Below are 19,015 nucleotides of genomic sequence, written 5' to 3' on the forward strand. Positions count from 1 at the left end.
GGCCAAATCAATCTGCCCTCCTACTCTAGAGAACCACTGTAGTTAAGAGAGAAAAACAATGTTCTGCATTTAAGTAAGTCTTTAAACCCACTATTAGGAAAGCACAATAGCCTTTATTATTAAAAACAGAATTACGAAGAGCACTGGACTAGCAGTCAGAAGTTCTGGATTCTAGTGCCAGCTCCACCCATGATCATGGTAGGCACGCTGCTCTAAGACTCAGTTTCTGCATTGATGAAATAAGAATGATCAGTCCCAGCCTACTCACCTCACTGATTGTGGGGAAGAGCCAAGCTATCTCAACGCACACATTTTACTGGGTGCTACCACATTATTAATGATTAATAAGCTCTAAACACCAGTTGTTCCACAGGGCTGGTTCTTTGACATGTGGACACAGGCTGCCATTCCCTGAAGTTCTGCTTCATAATTTGAATTAAAAGTAACTGCAAAATATAGTATCCTGAAAACAACATACTAAGAAGACTGTAAGTTTGATGAGAAAGAAAGCACACCAGGGCTCTAAAGAATCTTAAAGGTAGAAAAAATAATCATTTGGTTAGCTTTGGAAAAAACTAACCAACACTACAAAACTTTTTTTCTTTACCTTTTTTTTTTTAATATTTATATATTTTTGAGAGAGAGAGGCAGAGCACAAATGGGGGAGGGGCAGAGAGAGAGGGAGACACCAAACTGGAAGCAGTCTTCAGGCTCTGTGCTGACAGCTCAGAGCCCCCAACATGGGGCTCAAACTCACAAATGGAGAGATCATGACCTGAGCCAAAGCTGTATGCTTAACTGACTGAGCCACCCAGGCGCCCCTAACAAACACTACTAAATTTTTTTTCACAAAATCCACAACCACTAGGAAAACAGAATGTTCCTATGGTTTTCTTTTTTTACCCTCATAGCTTTGATTTTTAGCCTTAGCTCCAATTTTAACCTAGTTTCTGTGGCGAATACTTATATGGGTGCTAGGGGAAAAGTACTAATAATACTTCCTTTCTTCTTAAGGTTCTGTCATTAGAACCTTTGAATCTGAAAGGATCTTGGATCAGCTCATCTCTCCAAACTTCTCATCCTATTCATGAATCTTCTGATGTTTGGTCAGCCAGCTGCCATTCCAACACCCCGTATGAAGGTAAAGTATCTTGCAAAGCTGCTATGTTCTGGATGTTTATAAGGGCTAGGAAATTCTTCCTTTTATGGAGACAAGATCAGCCACTTTGTAATATATACCCTTTGGTCTAAGTTGTGCTTGCTGAGATTACACAGAAGTGTTCAACTCTTCTACACAATAGCCCTCCATATATTTGAAAATGGTTATCCCACATCCACATGTCTTCTAGTTTCCAGGGTAAACTACCCCAGTTCCTCCTACTATTCCTCAAAGGATGTAGTTTGTAGGCCATTCATCAACCTGTTTCACAACTGGGGCATACTCCAATTTATCAACATCATTCTTAGAATGTGGTGCCCAGGAGGAAACACCATCCTCCAGGTGTGATCTGACTACTGCCGAGTGTACTCTGGGACTATTACCTTACTTGTCCCAGCCACCAGCCTTCTATTAATGCTGGTTCAGATCACATTTGCTTCTTTTGGCAGCCAGGTCATATCGCTGGCTCAGGTTGCATTCACTGTCAACTAATGTGAGGAGTACATAAGTCAGGGTAGGCTGCTTTAGCCAAGAGTATGACTGTATTCATGGCTCTGCTGCTCTTCTAATATTACCAACAACACTGAGGACAGGATTAAAAACATTCCAAACTTCCCTATTTACCCCAACCAAACTCTTGGCATTTCAGCAATTTTATAGTAAAAAAAAAAAAAAAAAAAAAAAAAAAAGAAGAAGAAGAAGAAGAAGAAGAAAGAAAAAAATTAAAAGAAAGCGTGAGCTTTAGATAATGGTGTAAATTGCAATGCCAAATATCTGGACTTAATTTTACTAAAAGGGAGGGAGCCCAGATGCCCCAGATATCCACCTACGTAGGCAGCTAGAGGACTTCCCTCTTGCTTTTGAGCTAAATACTGCTGCAGCTGCCACAGCATAATTCCACTTGTGGTGGTAAGAAAATACACGGAGAAATACACAGAGGCTCAAGTGCCAGTGTGTTACCGACGGAGAATGGAGTTTATTGCCACACATCTCTGGGAGACAAAATGCTTAACTGCAGGTTTATAAAGGAGAATCCAGGCAAAGAAGACAATGAAATACACTGTTGGGTGCTTCCTAAATAGTATTTATGAAAGCTTAAAAAGAAGATGAAGAGCTTTCGGCTTTTATCTTTACATTCCCAATATCTCTATGATGTCTTGTATATGACAGGCACTCAGTAAATATTTACTGAATGGATGAATGCACTTTAAAAAATCTCTAATTGATCATCTCCTATTTTAGAGTTTTCCTTTCATGGTCAGTTGTAGGAACACATGAAAAGTTAATATGAAAATGTTTCTTTTTTTAATTTATTTCATATATTTGCTTTGAGAGAGAGAATGAGCTGGAGAGGGGCAGAAAGAGAGACAGAGAGAGAATCCCAAGCAGGCTCCACACTGCCAGCATGGAGCCCACTGCGGGGCTTAAACTCACGAACTGCAAGATCATGACCTGAGCCTGAATCTAGAGTTGGACGCTTAACTGCCTGAGCCACGCAGGTGCCCCAATATAAAAATGTTTTTTTAAATGTGGCTTCCTCTTAGTTTATGAGAAGCAAAGATAGTAACACCTCACTTATTTGAAAATTTACTTTTCCAACTGCCTGACCCAGTTTGTACCAGGAGACAGGTTCAGAGGCCTATTAGCAGTCAACATGCAAATCAGAAAAGGTAACCCGTAAATTTCATGCTCTTTAATCAGAGGTGTGAGGCCTTCACTTGCAAATTATTTTGTCTAAATTCACACATAATTCTAAAGATATGCTTGTCTGGCTTCCCAGGCAGGGTAAGCAGCAAATAAGGAAAGTGGGGAGGCTTGAGGCTGAGCATGAAAAGAACAGAAAACAAAAGGCTGCAGGTTAATAGAACGGAAGGAAAAGGAAAAAAGGAATCAGAGAACAGAGGAGTTCAGAAGGACATAGTGAACTGTTAATAGTGGTTGCCTCATGGGGAATAGGAAAGGTGGGAAATAGAAGCACTGGTGAATAGAAATGGGGAACTTTGCTTTCTATTTTACACAAGTCTGTATTGTTTTAGTTATTGAGAGAGAGCATATATTGCTTTGTAACTAAACATTAAGAAATAACAAGAGTGTAATAAGAGTTGCTTACAATAGTGAAAAAATGGAAACCACCTAAATGTCCAACAATAGGGGATTGACTGAAAAATATCCTATATCCAGTCAACAGACTATTATACAGTCATTTAAAATGTCATAGAAGAATATTTTGTAGCATAAAGATGTTCAACATACATATTTTAAGTAAAAAAGTAGATCACAAAATAACATATAGTGAATAATCCTGTTTTGATGGACTATATGCAAAAAAAAAAAAAGGCACTAGGGATGATACGAAATATCTTGATGTAGAAATTTTTTGTTTGGAATTAAACATTTTATTCTTCATCTGTGTAATATCTATATAACTAAAAGCTATTCTTTTAAGTTTATTTATTTTGAGAGACAGAGAGAGAGCGTGTTCACATGAGCATGCACATGGGGGAGGGGCAGAGAGAGAGAGAGAGAGAGAGAGAGAGAGAGAGAGAATCCTAAGCAGGCTCTGTGCTGTCAGCTCAGAGCCAGACATGGGGCTCAAACCAATGAACTGTGAGATCATGACCTGAGCCAAAACAAAGAGTCAGCTGCTTAACCAACTGAGCCATCCACACACCCCTAAATGCTTTTTTTTAAATATGTATGATGAGAAATCAGCTAAAATACAAGGGAAAAAAATTAAATTACAATGTTTTCACTTATATCTTTGTGGCAGAAACTGCTATGCCACTGTGATGATTAATTGTATGTGTTAAACTTGACTGGGCGATGAATGTCCAGATATTTGGTTAAATATTATTCTGGGTGTGTCTATGAGGGTGTTTCTAGATGAGATTAACATTTCAAGTGGTAGACTTGAGTAAAGCAGAGTGCCCTTCCCAGTATGGGTGGGCCTCATCCAATCCCTTAACAGGCTGAGTAGGGAAGAATTTGCTCTCTGCATCACTGTCTTTGACTTGGGACATCAGTCTTCTCTTGCCTTCTGACTCAGACTGAAATTGGAACTTATAGCATCAACTCTCCTGGTGCTTAGGTCTTTGACTAGGATAGAAACTATACCACTGACTTTCCTGGGTCTCCAGCTTGCCACTGCAGATGTTGGGACTTCTCAGCCTACACAACCACACAAGCCAATCCTATATAATAAATACACCCCCTCCCCGCCTCCCACCCCATCCACCCATCCAGTATAATTCTCCATCTTACTGGTTCTGTTTCTCTGGAGCCTAATACAGACTTTGGTACTGAGAGTGGAATGCTACTATAACAAATACCTAAAAATATGGAATGGCTTTGGAACCGAATACTGGAGAAGAAGCTTCTGTCTTTTTAGAGAATACATAAATAATCATCAAAAGACTGTTAATAAAATATGCATGGTAAAGGCCATTCTGGTGACATCTCAGAAGGAAATGAGGAACATGATTTTGGACAATGAAGGAAGGTGATCCTTCTTATAAAATGACAAGCTAACTTGGCTGAACTATATTTTTAGTGTTTTGTGGAAGGTAAAACTTGCAAGCTATGAATTGGATAGTTACTGAGGAGATTTCTGAGCAAAGTATTTAAGGGGATGTTTGGTTCCTCCTAACTGCTTACAGTAAAATCCAAGATAGAAATGAGTCAAAGAAGGAATTATTAAGCAAAAATTAACCAGAAAATTGTCAGCCTATTCATAATGAAAAAATAAAAAGAGAGAGAGAGAGAGAAAGATTGGTCTGAAGAGAACACTAGGATGTGGCCAAACAACCGTTTGATGAGGAGATTAGCATGGATGTGAATCACAGAACTAATAGCCACCCCAACACAAAATGTAGGAAGGCTGTCAGACTTCTTAGATCCCACAGGGCTAGACCATGGAGCTATGCAGGTGCGAACTTGCGCTATTCTTCAAGACAAAGGAAGAATAACCACAGAGGTGATTCAGAGGTCATCAGGGCTGTCTCCTCAGTTCAGTGTGTGTGTGTTGTTGGGGGTGGCGGGTGTGGGAGTAATAGCTGTTGTTTCCGTTCATTGTGCCAGACAGCAGCCACCTGGAGCCTGGGCGCCAGGGCCACCCAGAACTTAGGGAGTGTGACCCCCCACCTGGCAAAGCTGCAGAAGCAGGACTACCACCTCACTGAGTCCAAAAGCAGAGCATCCAACAAAAAAAAGTATTATTCTCAAGCCTCAAGATCTAATGTTATCTGCCTTACTGGCTTTCCAAAGTACTTGGTATCTGACACCCTTTTCTTCCTTCCAATTTCTCTCTTTTAGAATGGGAATGCTTATCCTATGCCTGTCCCACTGTCATATTTTGGAAGCATTATAACTTATCTGGTTTTGTATGTTGACAGCTAGAGAGGAAGAGGAATTTTACCTCAAGATGAATCATATCTCACCCATATCTAATTTAGATGATATGTAAATGCATCTTTGAAGTTTAGACTTTAGGATTGATGCTAGAATAAGTTATGACCTTGGGGACTATTAAGATTGAATAAGCAGATTTTGCACGCAAGAAGAACATGAATTTGGGGGCACGGCTGAGGGTAGAATATTATGGGCTGAATGTGTGTCCCCAAAATTCATATATTGAAGCTCTAATTACCAGTGTAATGGTATTTGGAGCTGGAAGATAATTAGGTTTAGAAGAGGTCATGATGCAGGGGCCCCATGATTTGATAAGTGTCCTTATAAGAAGAGACCAGAGCTCTCTCTCTGCCACGTGAGAACCCAACAAGAAGGGGGGCATGTACACGCCCTGAAGGGAGCCCTCACCAAGGAACTAAATCATTCAGCATCTTGATCTTGGACTTCTCAGCATCCAGTACTGTGAGAAGTAAAAAACTACTGTTTAAGCCACCCAGGCTATGGTATTTTGTTATAGCAGCCCAAGGTGACTAACATAGCTATCCAATATCCATTATCCCCCTTTTCGTTAGTAATGTGGCCTGTTTTAATTTGGGGTGGCACTGAACACAAGTCAAATGCTGTATTTCTCAGCCTCCATAGAAAAATATATGTGACCATGTGATGAATAAAATGTTGCAAAAGTGGTCATTCATTGGAACATCTGGCTATACTCTTTAAAAAGCACGCAGAAAAAAGTAAATAAACACAGCAAGCAGTTCTTGCCCTTTTGTACTCTTTACCTTCCTCCTCCTGCCAACCTAGATATAAAGGTCAAAATTCCAGCAGCCATTTTGGGACCGTGAAGAAAATATCAAGAGACTTGTATCCATAAGGAACGAAACCAATGCCAGCAATAACCTACCTCTGGACTTCTTAAAAATTAACCCTTATCCATTTAAGCCTCTGTAGTTAGAACTATCACTTGCAACTAAATGTAATTAATAACTGACATGAGTCAGAGTTTACATTAAAACTATTACAATGTACAATTACATCAGAAAACTCAAATGGTAGGCAGAAGTTAGAACAAATTTGTACTTAGAGTTCACTTCTCAGTTAATTACTTTTATACAAAAACAGATCGAAAAAATAGTTTTGTTTTGCAGAACTAGGATTTGGTTTTTGTTAGCTTTTTTTTTTTTTTCTGGATTCCCACTGCTCTTATTTGCCCATCATCCATTGTATCTTCTTCTGCCTAAGAGTCCTCAGTTTTTCAACAGGAAGTCACCCTCCCATCATTCTCAATCCATGAGATTCAGGAGGAGGTAAATGCTATCTCTGAACTCCAGTGTGGGCACCTAACCAAGTCCTAGCCAGTCAGTGTATTCCATATACCTAGAACAATGATGGGTACGGATACATCCTCAGCATGACCCAATCAAAGAGTGCAACTTAACTCTGGAAGTCATTTGAACTATTCTGAAAGAGGCACTGTCCTAACATCAGGATTGCAGAGAGGATAGAATGTAAGCTTGGAGCTCTTTGCAGCCTTATCACTATAAAGGAAGAGCTAGACCCAGAATGGAGCCAACAGAGAAAAAAACAAGAAATGCAAAGAGTAAGATTAAGTCCTAATGACATCATTCAGTACTGGATTCAGCCAAGTCTGAACTTTTCAGATACATGAGTCAAATATACTTTCTTTTTTGGTTGAACCAGTTTGAGCTAGATCTTCTGACATTTGCAACTATGAGAGTCCTGACTAATATAGTTACACATGATAAATAATCCAGATTCATCATATTAGCCTTTTACCATATCAAGTGCTCATGGGAAATCTTCCCTGAGAGTTTATTTACCAAAAAAGCAGTATTATAGAATACTAATATAATGCATTGCTTATAGGTCTTTATATTATAAAATAATCCACAAATTATTTTTAATTCGAAAAAAATATTATCATTAGTATGATATAGTCATTATACCTAGCCAAAGGATATTTATCTCACTAAAAAGTAAAAAAAAAAAAAAAAAAGAAAAAGAAAAAGAAAAAGAAAAAGAAAAGAAAAGAAAGAATTATCATTGGCAAGTGACCTTCAGAACAAAAAAAGAAAACTCATTCTCCCTTCCTTCTTCAAATATTTATTTAATTTATGAAACTTATAGTGCTGAATTGTAAGGGATAGCAAACTGAATGTGATTTCTAGGACCTTATAATTTAGCAGAGCAGACAAAACATTAATGCTAATAACAGTTATATACAACATGCTCTGAAAATTAGAGAATATTAAGAAATAATATCTAGGGAGGTAAAAAAAAAAATTTGTAATATTATTATAGCCGCTAGAGTTCTTAGAGATCCAAGAATTCTTTCAACACATGGTTGAGGAAACTGAAACTCAAAGAGCCAGTGACTTAGTTCCCATGGCAAAATCCCTCTAGAAGCCAGACCTCCTCAGACACAGTCCAACATTCTTTCTTACCACCCCACCCTACCTCTGTTAGGAGAACAGCAAAACACCAAGAAGTTTCTCCAACTGTAATTTTTCTTCTGTTTAACTTAAAATGGAGAATCTTAAAGACCACACTAAAATAAGTTTGACTCTCTTTTTATCATTTACAGAGGCAAAATAGTAAAGCTGTGCCTCAGTTATCAGAGATTGCCTTCAATTTCTGTAATGGTTTTTGTCCCATTGACTTTTGTTTTTTATTAGACTAACCTTGAATGTGTAGCATCCCTGCCTGGAAAAAAATCCCAAACAGCTTGTTTTGAACAAGCTAGACAAGATAATGGAGTCTGATAGCCCAAACTAAAAGAGTTAGCTAAGTTAAACTTAATACAGAAAGTCTTCCTGGCTGATTTCCCAACGAGGCAGTGCCAGCCTGCAGAAAATACTAGAACACTGCAAATTCTAATTCTGTTGTGAGTAAGACTTGTGTCTAAGGAAATAAAGGAAATGCAATGATTCCAAACTGGTACTGCTGTTCCTAGATGCCTTGATGTTAAGCATTTACAAAGACTAGTTCTCATTAGAAATAATTGCTATGAAGAGCACCTGGGTGGCTGAGTCAGTTAAGCATCTGACTCTTGATTTCAGCTTAGGTCATGATCTCCTGGTTCGTGAGATTGAGTGTCAGGCTCTGTGCTGACAGCACAGATAAATAAATAAATAAACATTGTAAAAAAAAAGAAAGAAAGAATTGCTATGAAGTATGTATTTTTGCAGTGTCACTGAGGTGGGAACCCCCATGAATAATCTGAGAAAGTGGATTAAAAATCTTGTTACAAAGAAGAACAAAGTCAGAGGGCACACTTTCTGATTACAAACCTTGCTGTAAAGCTATAGTTACATCAACAGTATAGTACTGACTTAAGGACAGACATGTAGACCAATGGAATAGAATAGAGAGCCTTGAAATAAACTGTTGGGTGTATGGTCAAGTGATTTTTCCATGTGGAAAGAATGGTCTTTTCGACAAATGGTGCTTGAAAAATTGGATACCCATGTGCAAAAAGATGACGTTGTACCCTTATACCATATACAAAAATACAGCTGACCCTTGAACAACACAGGCTTGAGCTGCATGGGTCCATTTATGTGTGGATTTTTTTTTTATAAATACAGTACACTACTATAAATGTATTTTCCTTAAGATTTTATTAATAACATTTTCTTTAGCTTATTTTATTGTAAGAATACAGTATATAATGCATGTAACATACAAAATATGTGTTAACTGTTTATGTTATTTGTAAAGCTTCTGGTCAATAGTAGGCTATTAGTAGTTAAGTTTTGGGGGAGTCAAAAGTTACATGTGGATTTTCAACTGTGCCAGGGACTGGTGCTCCTAACCCCTGTGTTGTTCAAAAGCCAACTGTAATTCAAGATGAATCAAAGACTTAAGCATAAGAGCTAAACCCTATAAAGCTCTTAGAAGAAAACACAAGAAAAAGGCTTCATGACATTGCATTTGGCAATGATTTTTTTGATATGACATCAAAAGCACAGGCAACAGGGGCGCCTGGGTGGCGCAGTCGGTTAAGCGTCCGACTTCAGCCAGGTCACGATCTCATGGTCCGTGAGTTTGAGCCCCGCGTCAGGCTCTGGGCTGATGGCTCAGAGCCTGGAGCCTGTTTCCGATTCTGTGTCTCCCTCTCTCTCTGTCCCTCCCCCGTTCATGCTCTGTCTCTCTCTGTCCTAAAAATCAATAAACGTTGAAAAAAAAAAAAATTAAAAAAAAAAAAAAAAAGCACAGGCAACAAAAGAAAAAAATAAGTAAATTGGGCTTCATCAAAATTGAGAACTTTTGCGCATCAAAGGACACCATCTACAGAGTGAAAAGGCAACCTACAGAATGAGAGATGTTTGCAAATAATTTACCTGATGCGAGATTAATATCTAAGAATAAATATATGAAGAAGAACTCCCACAACTTGAACAATGACAAAAAACAACACAATTCAAAAATGCACCAAGGACTTGAATAGACATTTCTCCAAATAAGATGTACAGATGGCCAATAAGCACATGAAAAGATGCTCAAAAACATCTTTTTTAGGGGAATTTCTATACTCTTTTCTACAGCAGCTATAGAATTAGGGGAATGCAAATAAAAAACAGTGAGAAACCACTTCACACTCATTAGGATAGCTATTATGAAAAACAAACAAAACCCAGAAAATAACAAGTGTTAGTTTTGGAATCCTTGTATGGTGCTAGTGGGAATGTAAAATGATACAGCCACAGTAGAAATATATAGAAATTCCTCAAAAAAATTAAACATAGCATTACCAGATAACCCAGCAGCCCCATTTCTGGATATACACTCAAAAGAATTGAAAGCAGGACTCAAACAAATATTTGTCCTTCAGTATTCATAGCAGCATTATTCACAATAGCCAAAATGTGGAAGCAACCCAAAAGTCCATCTATATGTGGATATGCAAAATGTGTTTATACACACACACACACTGAAATATTATTCAGCCTTAAAAGAATAAAATTCTGGGACATGTTACAGCATAGATGAACCTTGAAGATATTATGCTAAGTGAAATTAAGCTAGACACAAAAAGCAATGATTGTATGATTTCACTTAATATGAGGTACCTAGATTCATGGGGTCACAAAGTAGAGGCTGGGAGAAGGAGGGAACAAGGAAGTTGTTCAGTGGGCACAAAGTTTCAGTTTGGGATGACGAAAAAGTTCTAGACATAGATAGGAATAGGTTGCACAACAACGTGAATGGACTTAACGGCACTGAACTGTATGCTTAAAAATGGTTAAAAGGGTAAGGTTTATGTTATGTGTATTTTACCACAATAAAAGAAATTAGGGCTTTAGGCATATAAGTACATGAAGATAATTTTTAAGAGCCAGACTTGCTGATTTGTAGAATTTTTTTTTTTTTTTGGTCAAACATTAATATGTTCTTTGGAGTTTCATTCATTCATTTTCAGCATGAGCTTTGACGTTCCACTTATAAATATTCATTGACACCTTGCTGAGGTTACAAAAATGAGCAAAACAGGCATTGTTACAGCCATAGCAAGCTTACAGTTTATTGGGGAAAATGGGTTCAAGCAAATAATTAAAATAATGATGAATTATGTTAAGTGTGAAGAAGTAAATATCATAGTAAGAAGCAGATTAACAGGAGCAGGGAAGACTTACTTTAGATGGATCTGGTAGATAGTGTATTTGCCTGCTAGTGCTGAGTAATATAATGAAAGTAAGCATGTGGTCTTTGTCCCGAGTTCCTGGCACACTGCTCCTAAAACCCTTGGAATCTCTGGAGAGATAAGAGGATCTTTTGTGTGCTAATGAGATGACTGGTGGCTGGGGTCCCTAGATAGCTTCAGGATGGGGGCTGGTTGCCAGAAGGAAGGAGGCATGATTACAGGGTTGAACTTTCAGTCCCACTCCATGACCTCCCAGAGAGAAGAATATTGGGTTAACTACCAATGGCCAGTGATCTAATCAATCATGCCTCCATAATGAAACCTCCATAAAAACTCCTACGTTGTGGAATTTGGAGAGTGTCTGAGTTGGTGAACACAAGGAGATAATGAGAGGGTGGTGCACCCAGAGAGAGCATGGAATCTCTACTCTTCCCCTGTACTTTGCCCTAAGCCTCTCTTCCATGTGGCTGTTCCTATGATGTATCTTTTTTTTAATGTTTATTTACTTATTTTGGGAAAGAGACAGAGAGAGTGTGAGCAGGAGAGGAACAGAGAGAGAGAGAGAGAGAATACCAGTCAACCTCTGCATTGACAACATGGAGCTCGATTTCATGAACTGTGAGATCATGACCTGAGCTGCAATTAAGAGTCTGAGGCTTAACCAACGGAGCCACCCAGGTGCCCATGTTGTATCTTTTATAATAAAATGGGAAGAGTAAATAAAGGGTTTCCTTGAGTTCTGTGAACTGTTCTAGCAAATTATTAAACCTGAGGAAAGGGTTGTAGGAACCCCTGATTTATCACCAGTCAGAAGTGCAGGTGTCAGCCTGGGACTTCCAAATGACATCTGAAGACAGGGAAGTCTTATGGGACTGGGCCCTTTAATTTGAGGGATCTGATGCTAACTCTAGGTAGATAGTGTCAAAATTGAATTGTTGAACACACAGTTGATATCTGGAGAGATGGAGAATAGGTTGATGTAAGGAAAAAACCCACACGTTTGGTGTCGAAAGTATTAGTAAAAACAGTTCAAAGGCTGACTTAACAAAATACTATAGACCAGAAGTATCTGGCATCTCTTCTTCCTTTAAGGATACCAAGTATTCCTATAGGACTATGACTCCACACTTGTGACCTCATTTAACCATAATTACCTTTCTAAAGACTCTGCCACCAAAAATAGCCACATTAGGTTTAGGACTTCACCTATGAATATGGCCAGGGGTGTAGGGGACACAATTCAGTCTCTAACAGAAGGGTGATCAGAGAAGGCCTTTCAGAGAAGTTGACATTTCCACTGAGACCTAAAGGCTATAGGAGCCTGTTATGGGATGAGCCAGAGGAAGGTCACTCTACAAAGAAGAAACAGGCAGAGGTATAATGTGCATTTGTTATACTGTTAGAGAATATTGACTTATGATACAGAGGAAAAGAAAAAACGCAGGATAGATGAAACTCATGAGATGTGTTAAATATAGAGAAGTAGCCAGTGGGTAGAACACATGTGTGTTAAATGTGGATAGAGATTAAAGGACCATGAGTAATACTTGAGGGGCACTAAATATACATGAAGCACCTAAGCACTAAATATTCATGACAAATTAAATATATACGAGATATTTAATGTCCAGAATGCACTAAATATACATGAGCACTTAATATTTATGAGGTCATGATCCAGTAACTCATTGGTAATATCTATTCTGGTCCATGTGTCCTCTGCCTAAAACACATAAACCCTTGGCTCAAATAAAACCCATAGCTGTTTAGCAGGTTAACTGGCAAGCTACAGCTATTGGCAAGGTATACTTGGCCCCATGTCTTGCTGGTAGAGCAAATGTATGTCATTGGCCTAGGACACCTTCTGTCTGTGGACTCCCTTGCTTGAACTTCAACTCTGGTTGAAGTTAGCAGAGAAGGCTAATGCAGCAGAGAGATGTAGGACATACAAATATTATGTAATCTAGGATTTAAGTAGCAAGATCTTTCGCTTCTTTTGCACCCTTTCCTAATAATGTGTTAACTTAACCCTGCATCTCTTTTCCGTTGGTTTTCACTGTATTTTAAATAAATAAACTGTGTGACTCAAGCATTTTTTTAAGTTTTTTTTTTAAGTTTATTGTCACTGAAGCATTTTAATTTTATCTGTGAGTACTTCTGTTCTATAATATTTGGGACACCCTGCCTAATAATATAATTGATGTTTACCATTGCTATCAAGGTAATTTCCCATACAACAAAAGGCCTTAAAATGGGAAAAGCTCAGTGTGTTCTAGAACTGCACTGCTCAATATTGTGGCCACTAGCCACATGTGGCTATTTAAATTTAAAATAAGTAAAATAAAATAAAATTTAAAATTCATTTCCTTAGTTACACCAGCCATATTTCAAGTGCTCAATAGCTACATGTAGTCCAACAGCAACTGGACATTGCAGAAGAATATTTCCAGTATCATAGAATGTTCTGTTGGGTGGTAATGTTTTAGAAACTTAGAGGAGGCTAATAAGGTCAGAGGGTGATGATGAGGAAGGTAGCTGGAGATGAATTTGTGGGGGAAGGAGCTGTCAACATCATGCAGGGTCTTATGGATCATGTTAGAACTTGAACTATAGTCTAAGTACAATATACATAATTTGGTTTATATTTTAAGAAGATTCCTTCTGGCTATTGACTAGAGAATGGGTTGGAAGATGTGCAGAAGAGAGTTAGCATAGCTGGCCTGACTGCTATCTTTTGAAAGTATGGCTTACAAATTGGTGTTTAGCTCATGTTTGGCAACTCAGATTTTGGAAGGGTTCTCACCACGCAAATGTATGAATTGCTCACTTTCTCAAACTGAACACCCGCATAAAGTTGAACACCTGCCTTCCTTTGAGGACTCTGGAATTTTGGTACCTGCTAGGCAGAGGATGCCTATATGACTAACCCCCTATAAAATCCTTGGTTACTGAGTTTTAAACAAGCTTCCCTGATTAACATTTCACATGTGTTGTCATAACCCATTGCTAGGGGGAATTAACCACATCCTGTATGACTACAATGGGAGAAGACTCTTAGAAGCTTGGGTCTGGTTTCCCCAGGACTTTGCCCCATGTGCCTTTTCCCATTGGAGATTGCTTTGACTTTTTGCTGTAATAAATTATGGATAGCCATGAGTACACTATACTCTGAGTCCTGTGAGTCTTCCTAGCATATCATTGAATATGGGGGTGCGTAGTCTTAGGGACCCCTAACAAAGAGGAGGCGGAGATAACAATGAAGGGGGAAGACCATTTAAGGAGCAATTTCAATCATCCAACCAGGTGAGACATAATGATGACTTGGACTGGAACAGTGGCAATTAAGATGGAGAGAGACAAATCAAAATTTTCAAAATAGTGTCTTCACTGCAGACATACAGACTTAAAGAGGGAATCCTAGGCTGATATAGTGTTGGGAAATTTGGTCTTTCTCCCAAGTTCCCCACTTCTTTTTGTGTTTTAACTTGGATTCAAGAAGTATGTATATATCTGCCTATAACTTTCAGAGAGTGAAAGCAGCTATATGTAACTCATGCAGGTTTTTCATTATCCATGTGCTCCAAAATTTGTAAGTTTTTCCCTTTAAACAGATTTCATTTCTGTCCCTTCTGTCTCTGCTTTCCCATTGCTGATCTCACCATTGTACCTCTTGATTCCATATTAATGCATCAACTTACGGAATCATTCTTCCTTAATGTTTATTTATTTTTGAGAGAGAGAGAGAGAGAGCAAGAGAGCGGGGGAAGGGGCAGATGGAGACACAGAATCCAAAACAGCCTCCAGGCTCTGAGCTGTCAGCACAGAGCCTGATGCAGGGCTCAAACCCATGAGTGGTGAGATCATGACCTGAGCCTAAGTCAGACACTTAACCGATGGAGCCACCCAGGGGCCCTAGGGAATCAGTCTTAATATCAGGTTCACCCACATAATCTAATCTTCCTTAATCACCAACCCTTCCCTAGTCTCATTACATTAAATTCCTTTATCTCAGTTTTATAACTCCCATAACCTATCCCCACACTATCTGGCTTAACTTCCCATCCAGATCCTCTCTGACACTTGTCCTCCTCTCCTTAGGGCTCCAGTGGCCCAATGTGCTCATTTCTAGTCCAAGGCTTTAGTTAGGCACTTTCTCTATTTTCTCTCTCCTTATCTCTTTCAGTCATAAAGACTTCCCTGATTGGCCCTGCCCCAATTGTACTTCTTAGTCCCTCTCAACCAAAACATTTAGAGTAGGTACCCCGTAATTTAGAATGTATGTATATATCAATTAGGACCTTTTTGTTTGGAAGTGACAGAAAACCCAACTCAGGCGGATTTATTAAACAATAAAAGAAAATTTAGTAATTCATGTCACTTAAGTTTTAGGTATATCTTCCTTTATTGGAGTTCTATCCAAAGATTCCAACAATGTCATCAGGATTTGGTTCTTCTCCATTTTTGGGTTCTACCTCCCATTAAGTTGACTTTATTCTTGAGCTTTATCTATGTAATTTAATCTCATCCCCCAACACACCTCAAACCTCCAACTTCGCATCTTCCCAGGTTCAAGTCCAATGGAAACATAGCATTTCTTCCTGGAAATTTTTAAGCAACTCTTGGAACTCACCTTCTCTGTCTTGAATTGGTCATACCCATCCCAGTACCAACATTGTGGTAAATAGAATTCTGGGTGGTGGCTGGTCAGACCTGGGTCACATGTTCCACCGCCCCGAACTAGAAGAAGAGCCCTATCTGAATCAAGTGGACTCAGAATGAAATAAGGAGCGTTTCTAAAGGAAAGTTAAGATAGGGTTATCAGAAGGGACACTGGGAGGCAAAACCAACAATTATGATCACCATAATTCATGTAATCTTATGAACTGCTTCATAACTTGCAGAAATTTCACCCTTTTTATTTTTCTAAATTGAATTAAATTTGGCACTGGCTAATATTAATGACCAATCTTCATGTGTCCTTCCCCACTTGAACATAATAAATCCTGGAAATTATGGAATTCAGGAAAATTGAACCAAGAGCTTTGGCCTAGGTTCATCATATTAGATAATAGCTTGGAGATATTCACTGCCCTCATTTTCCATTTGTTTTTTGTTTTATTTTGAGAGAGAGAGCAATAGAGAACATGTGAGCAGGGGAGAAGGACAGAGGAGGGGAGAGAGAGGGATAGAGGGAGAGACAATCCCAAACAGGCTCCATGCTCAGCACAGAGCCTGATGCTGCAGGACTCTAAACCCATGACCCTGGGATCATGACCTGAGCCGAAATCAAGAATCGGATGCTCAACCAACTGAGCCATCCAGGTGTCCTCATTTTCCATTTAAATATAAGCAGCTCTACTGAGGTCCTCTACTCTTTCTAGACCACTGGGATTTTTACTGTAGATCCTAAGGCTAAACTGCATAGTGTTGGACATCCATACTCCTCTTCAGTGGTTTTTGCACCTCCCTAGACAGACCTGTATGGTATCAAAACTCACATCTCTATTAGTCATATACTTATATGCTTTCAGAGTAATTGCTACAGTTTTACATAGGTAATATTTTCCTTCCAGGCTAAACTATTTGTTTTCTAATTTATGCTTTTGTGTGCCTCACTTTGCTGAGCATAGAGAACACAGCAAATACTTGTTGATAGGTACAAAGAGGAAAATACATAGTTTTTCCTAAGAGAATTTACAACTGGCCAAGGGGATACAACCCAGAAGAAGAAACCCAGATAAGACCACAAATCAAGGAAGAATAGGAGATTTAGAAAATGAGAAATGGAAGCACTATAGGGACTCTAGGAGTATAAGATTAGATCTTACTGGGGGTTTAGGACAGGTTACATAAAGATAGACTCATTAAAGAATGCTTCTGAAGTCTTGAACCCTTTTGAGAGAGGAAAGAGACTTTTGTTTTTGATTTTCTAATATTTTGAAAGAAGGATTTTTTTAAATCTAAAACAACACTGTTGGAGATGGATGCAGAAGTCTGGAATACAAATTATTCTCTCTGTCTCTCTGTCTCTGTCTCCAGATCCCTCTTCATTAAGATTCAGACTTCATTTAAATTTAATTTGCAAGAGGTGTCATTTTTATTAATTTAATATTTAATATCTATTAATGTGGATTCAATCTGTGTAATTTGATTTCATAATGGTTATGCAACTAGTGCTACCAATCTTTCACCCACTCTTTTCAACTTTCATGTCAGTGGTAGGAGCCCTTGATCTGGTCTGGAGGGATAAGAAGGTAGACCAGCAAACCGCAGGCACTGTTGTAGCATTTGTCTGCCCCTCAACTCCCAGGCCCTGAAGAGTAGTATAGTGTTTAGGTATATAATAACACTAACTGGTGAAAAATATATCTGATATTCCCCTCTTGCTTTTCCCAGACACTTTTCTAATAGAATTGACAATGAAACTAGGTGGCCTAATATAAGATATTGGTGAAGAGGAACACAGTGACTTAAAGCATCAGACACAAGAAAAGCATCCTCTTTTATTATAAGAAAATGCCAAGAAGCAGAGAAATAAACATTAAGTTTTTTAATAGGAATATCTACATCTCATTTGTCTGTGAGTGACTGATAACCAATAAAAAATGAGGGGTGCCTGGGTGGCTCAGTCAGTTGAGTGTCCAACTTTGGCTCAGGTCATGATCTCATGGTTCATGGGTGCAAGCCCTGTGTTGGGCTCTGTGCTGACAGCTCAGAGCCTGGAGCTTGCTTCAGATTCTGTCTCCCTCTCTTTCTGCTCCTCCCCTGTTCACGCTTTGTCTCTCTCTCAAAAATAAATAAATATTTGTAAAAAATGAAATTCTGGAATGCTATTTGCATACTTTTGAAAAAAGAGGTACCAGAATAACATTTGTGTGCGCTCTTTTACAAAATAGTACTAACAATAGGGTCATTACTGTATTTCAAATAACCCACTACAGGACTGGATAAGAGAGTGGGGTCAAAGCTGGAAAGATAATTTAGTATGGAGAAGGGGGAGCTAGTATATTCAGAAACTGCTTTTGTTTCTGCCACCAGAGTTCTCTAATTGTTCTTTGATGGTTATTATGTATCAGATGTTAGATGAAAAAGTGGTTTGCACTTCCCTTAAAGAGTCCCTTAAAGATGGGGGCAGGAATCTGCATTTTTAACAAACCCTGTAGGATTCAAATGTAGGTGATCTGAGGATTGTACCTTGAGAAACACTGCACATTCAGAGCATTCAGTGCTTCAAATTTCTATGCAGAAAGTAAAGTGTAGAAAGCTCTCTAGTTGGAGAGAGTGGTTAGGGGGACTCATCCAGAAAGTTTGTTTAGAAGACAAACACCCTGGGGACACCTAGGTGGCTCAGACTGTTAAGTGATTCTTGATTTTGGTGCAGGTCATGATCTCATGGCTTGATTCATGAAATTGAGCCCTGAGTCAGGATCTGCACTGACAGCTGGAACCTGCTTGGGATTCTTTTTCTCCCTATCTCTCTGCCTCTCCCCCACCTGCATGCTTGTTCTCTCTCTCTCTCTCTTTCTCTCTCTCAAAATAAATAAATAGACTTCAAAAAAAAAAAAAAAGAAAGAAAGAAAAAGAAAACAGACACCTTGTATGTTTATTTAAGATGATGGGGGGCTCTTGAGGGACACTGGTACAGGCGTTGGTTAAGAAATGCTTAAGAAGAGCGCTTCTTAAACTTCAATGTGCACACAAATCACCAGGGATCTTATTAAAATGTGGATTCTAATTCAATGGGACTGGGTGGGTCCTGAGGATTCTGTATGTCTAACAAGCTC

Source organism: Panthera uncia, chromosome A2 (genome assembly GCF_023721935.1).
Source record: "Panthera uncia isolate 11264 chromosome A2, Puncia_PCG_1.0, whole genome shotgun sequence".
NCBI classification, from domain to species: Eukaryota; Metazoa; Chordata; class Mammalia; order Carnivora; family Felidae; genus Panthera; species Panthera uncia.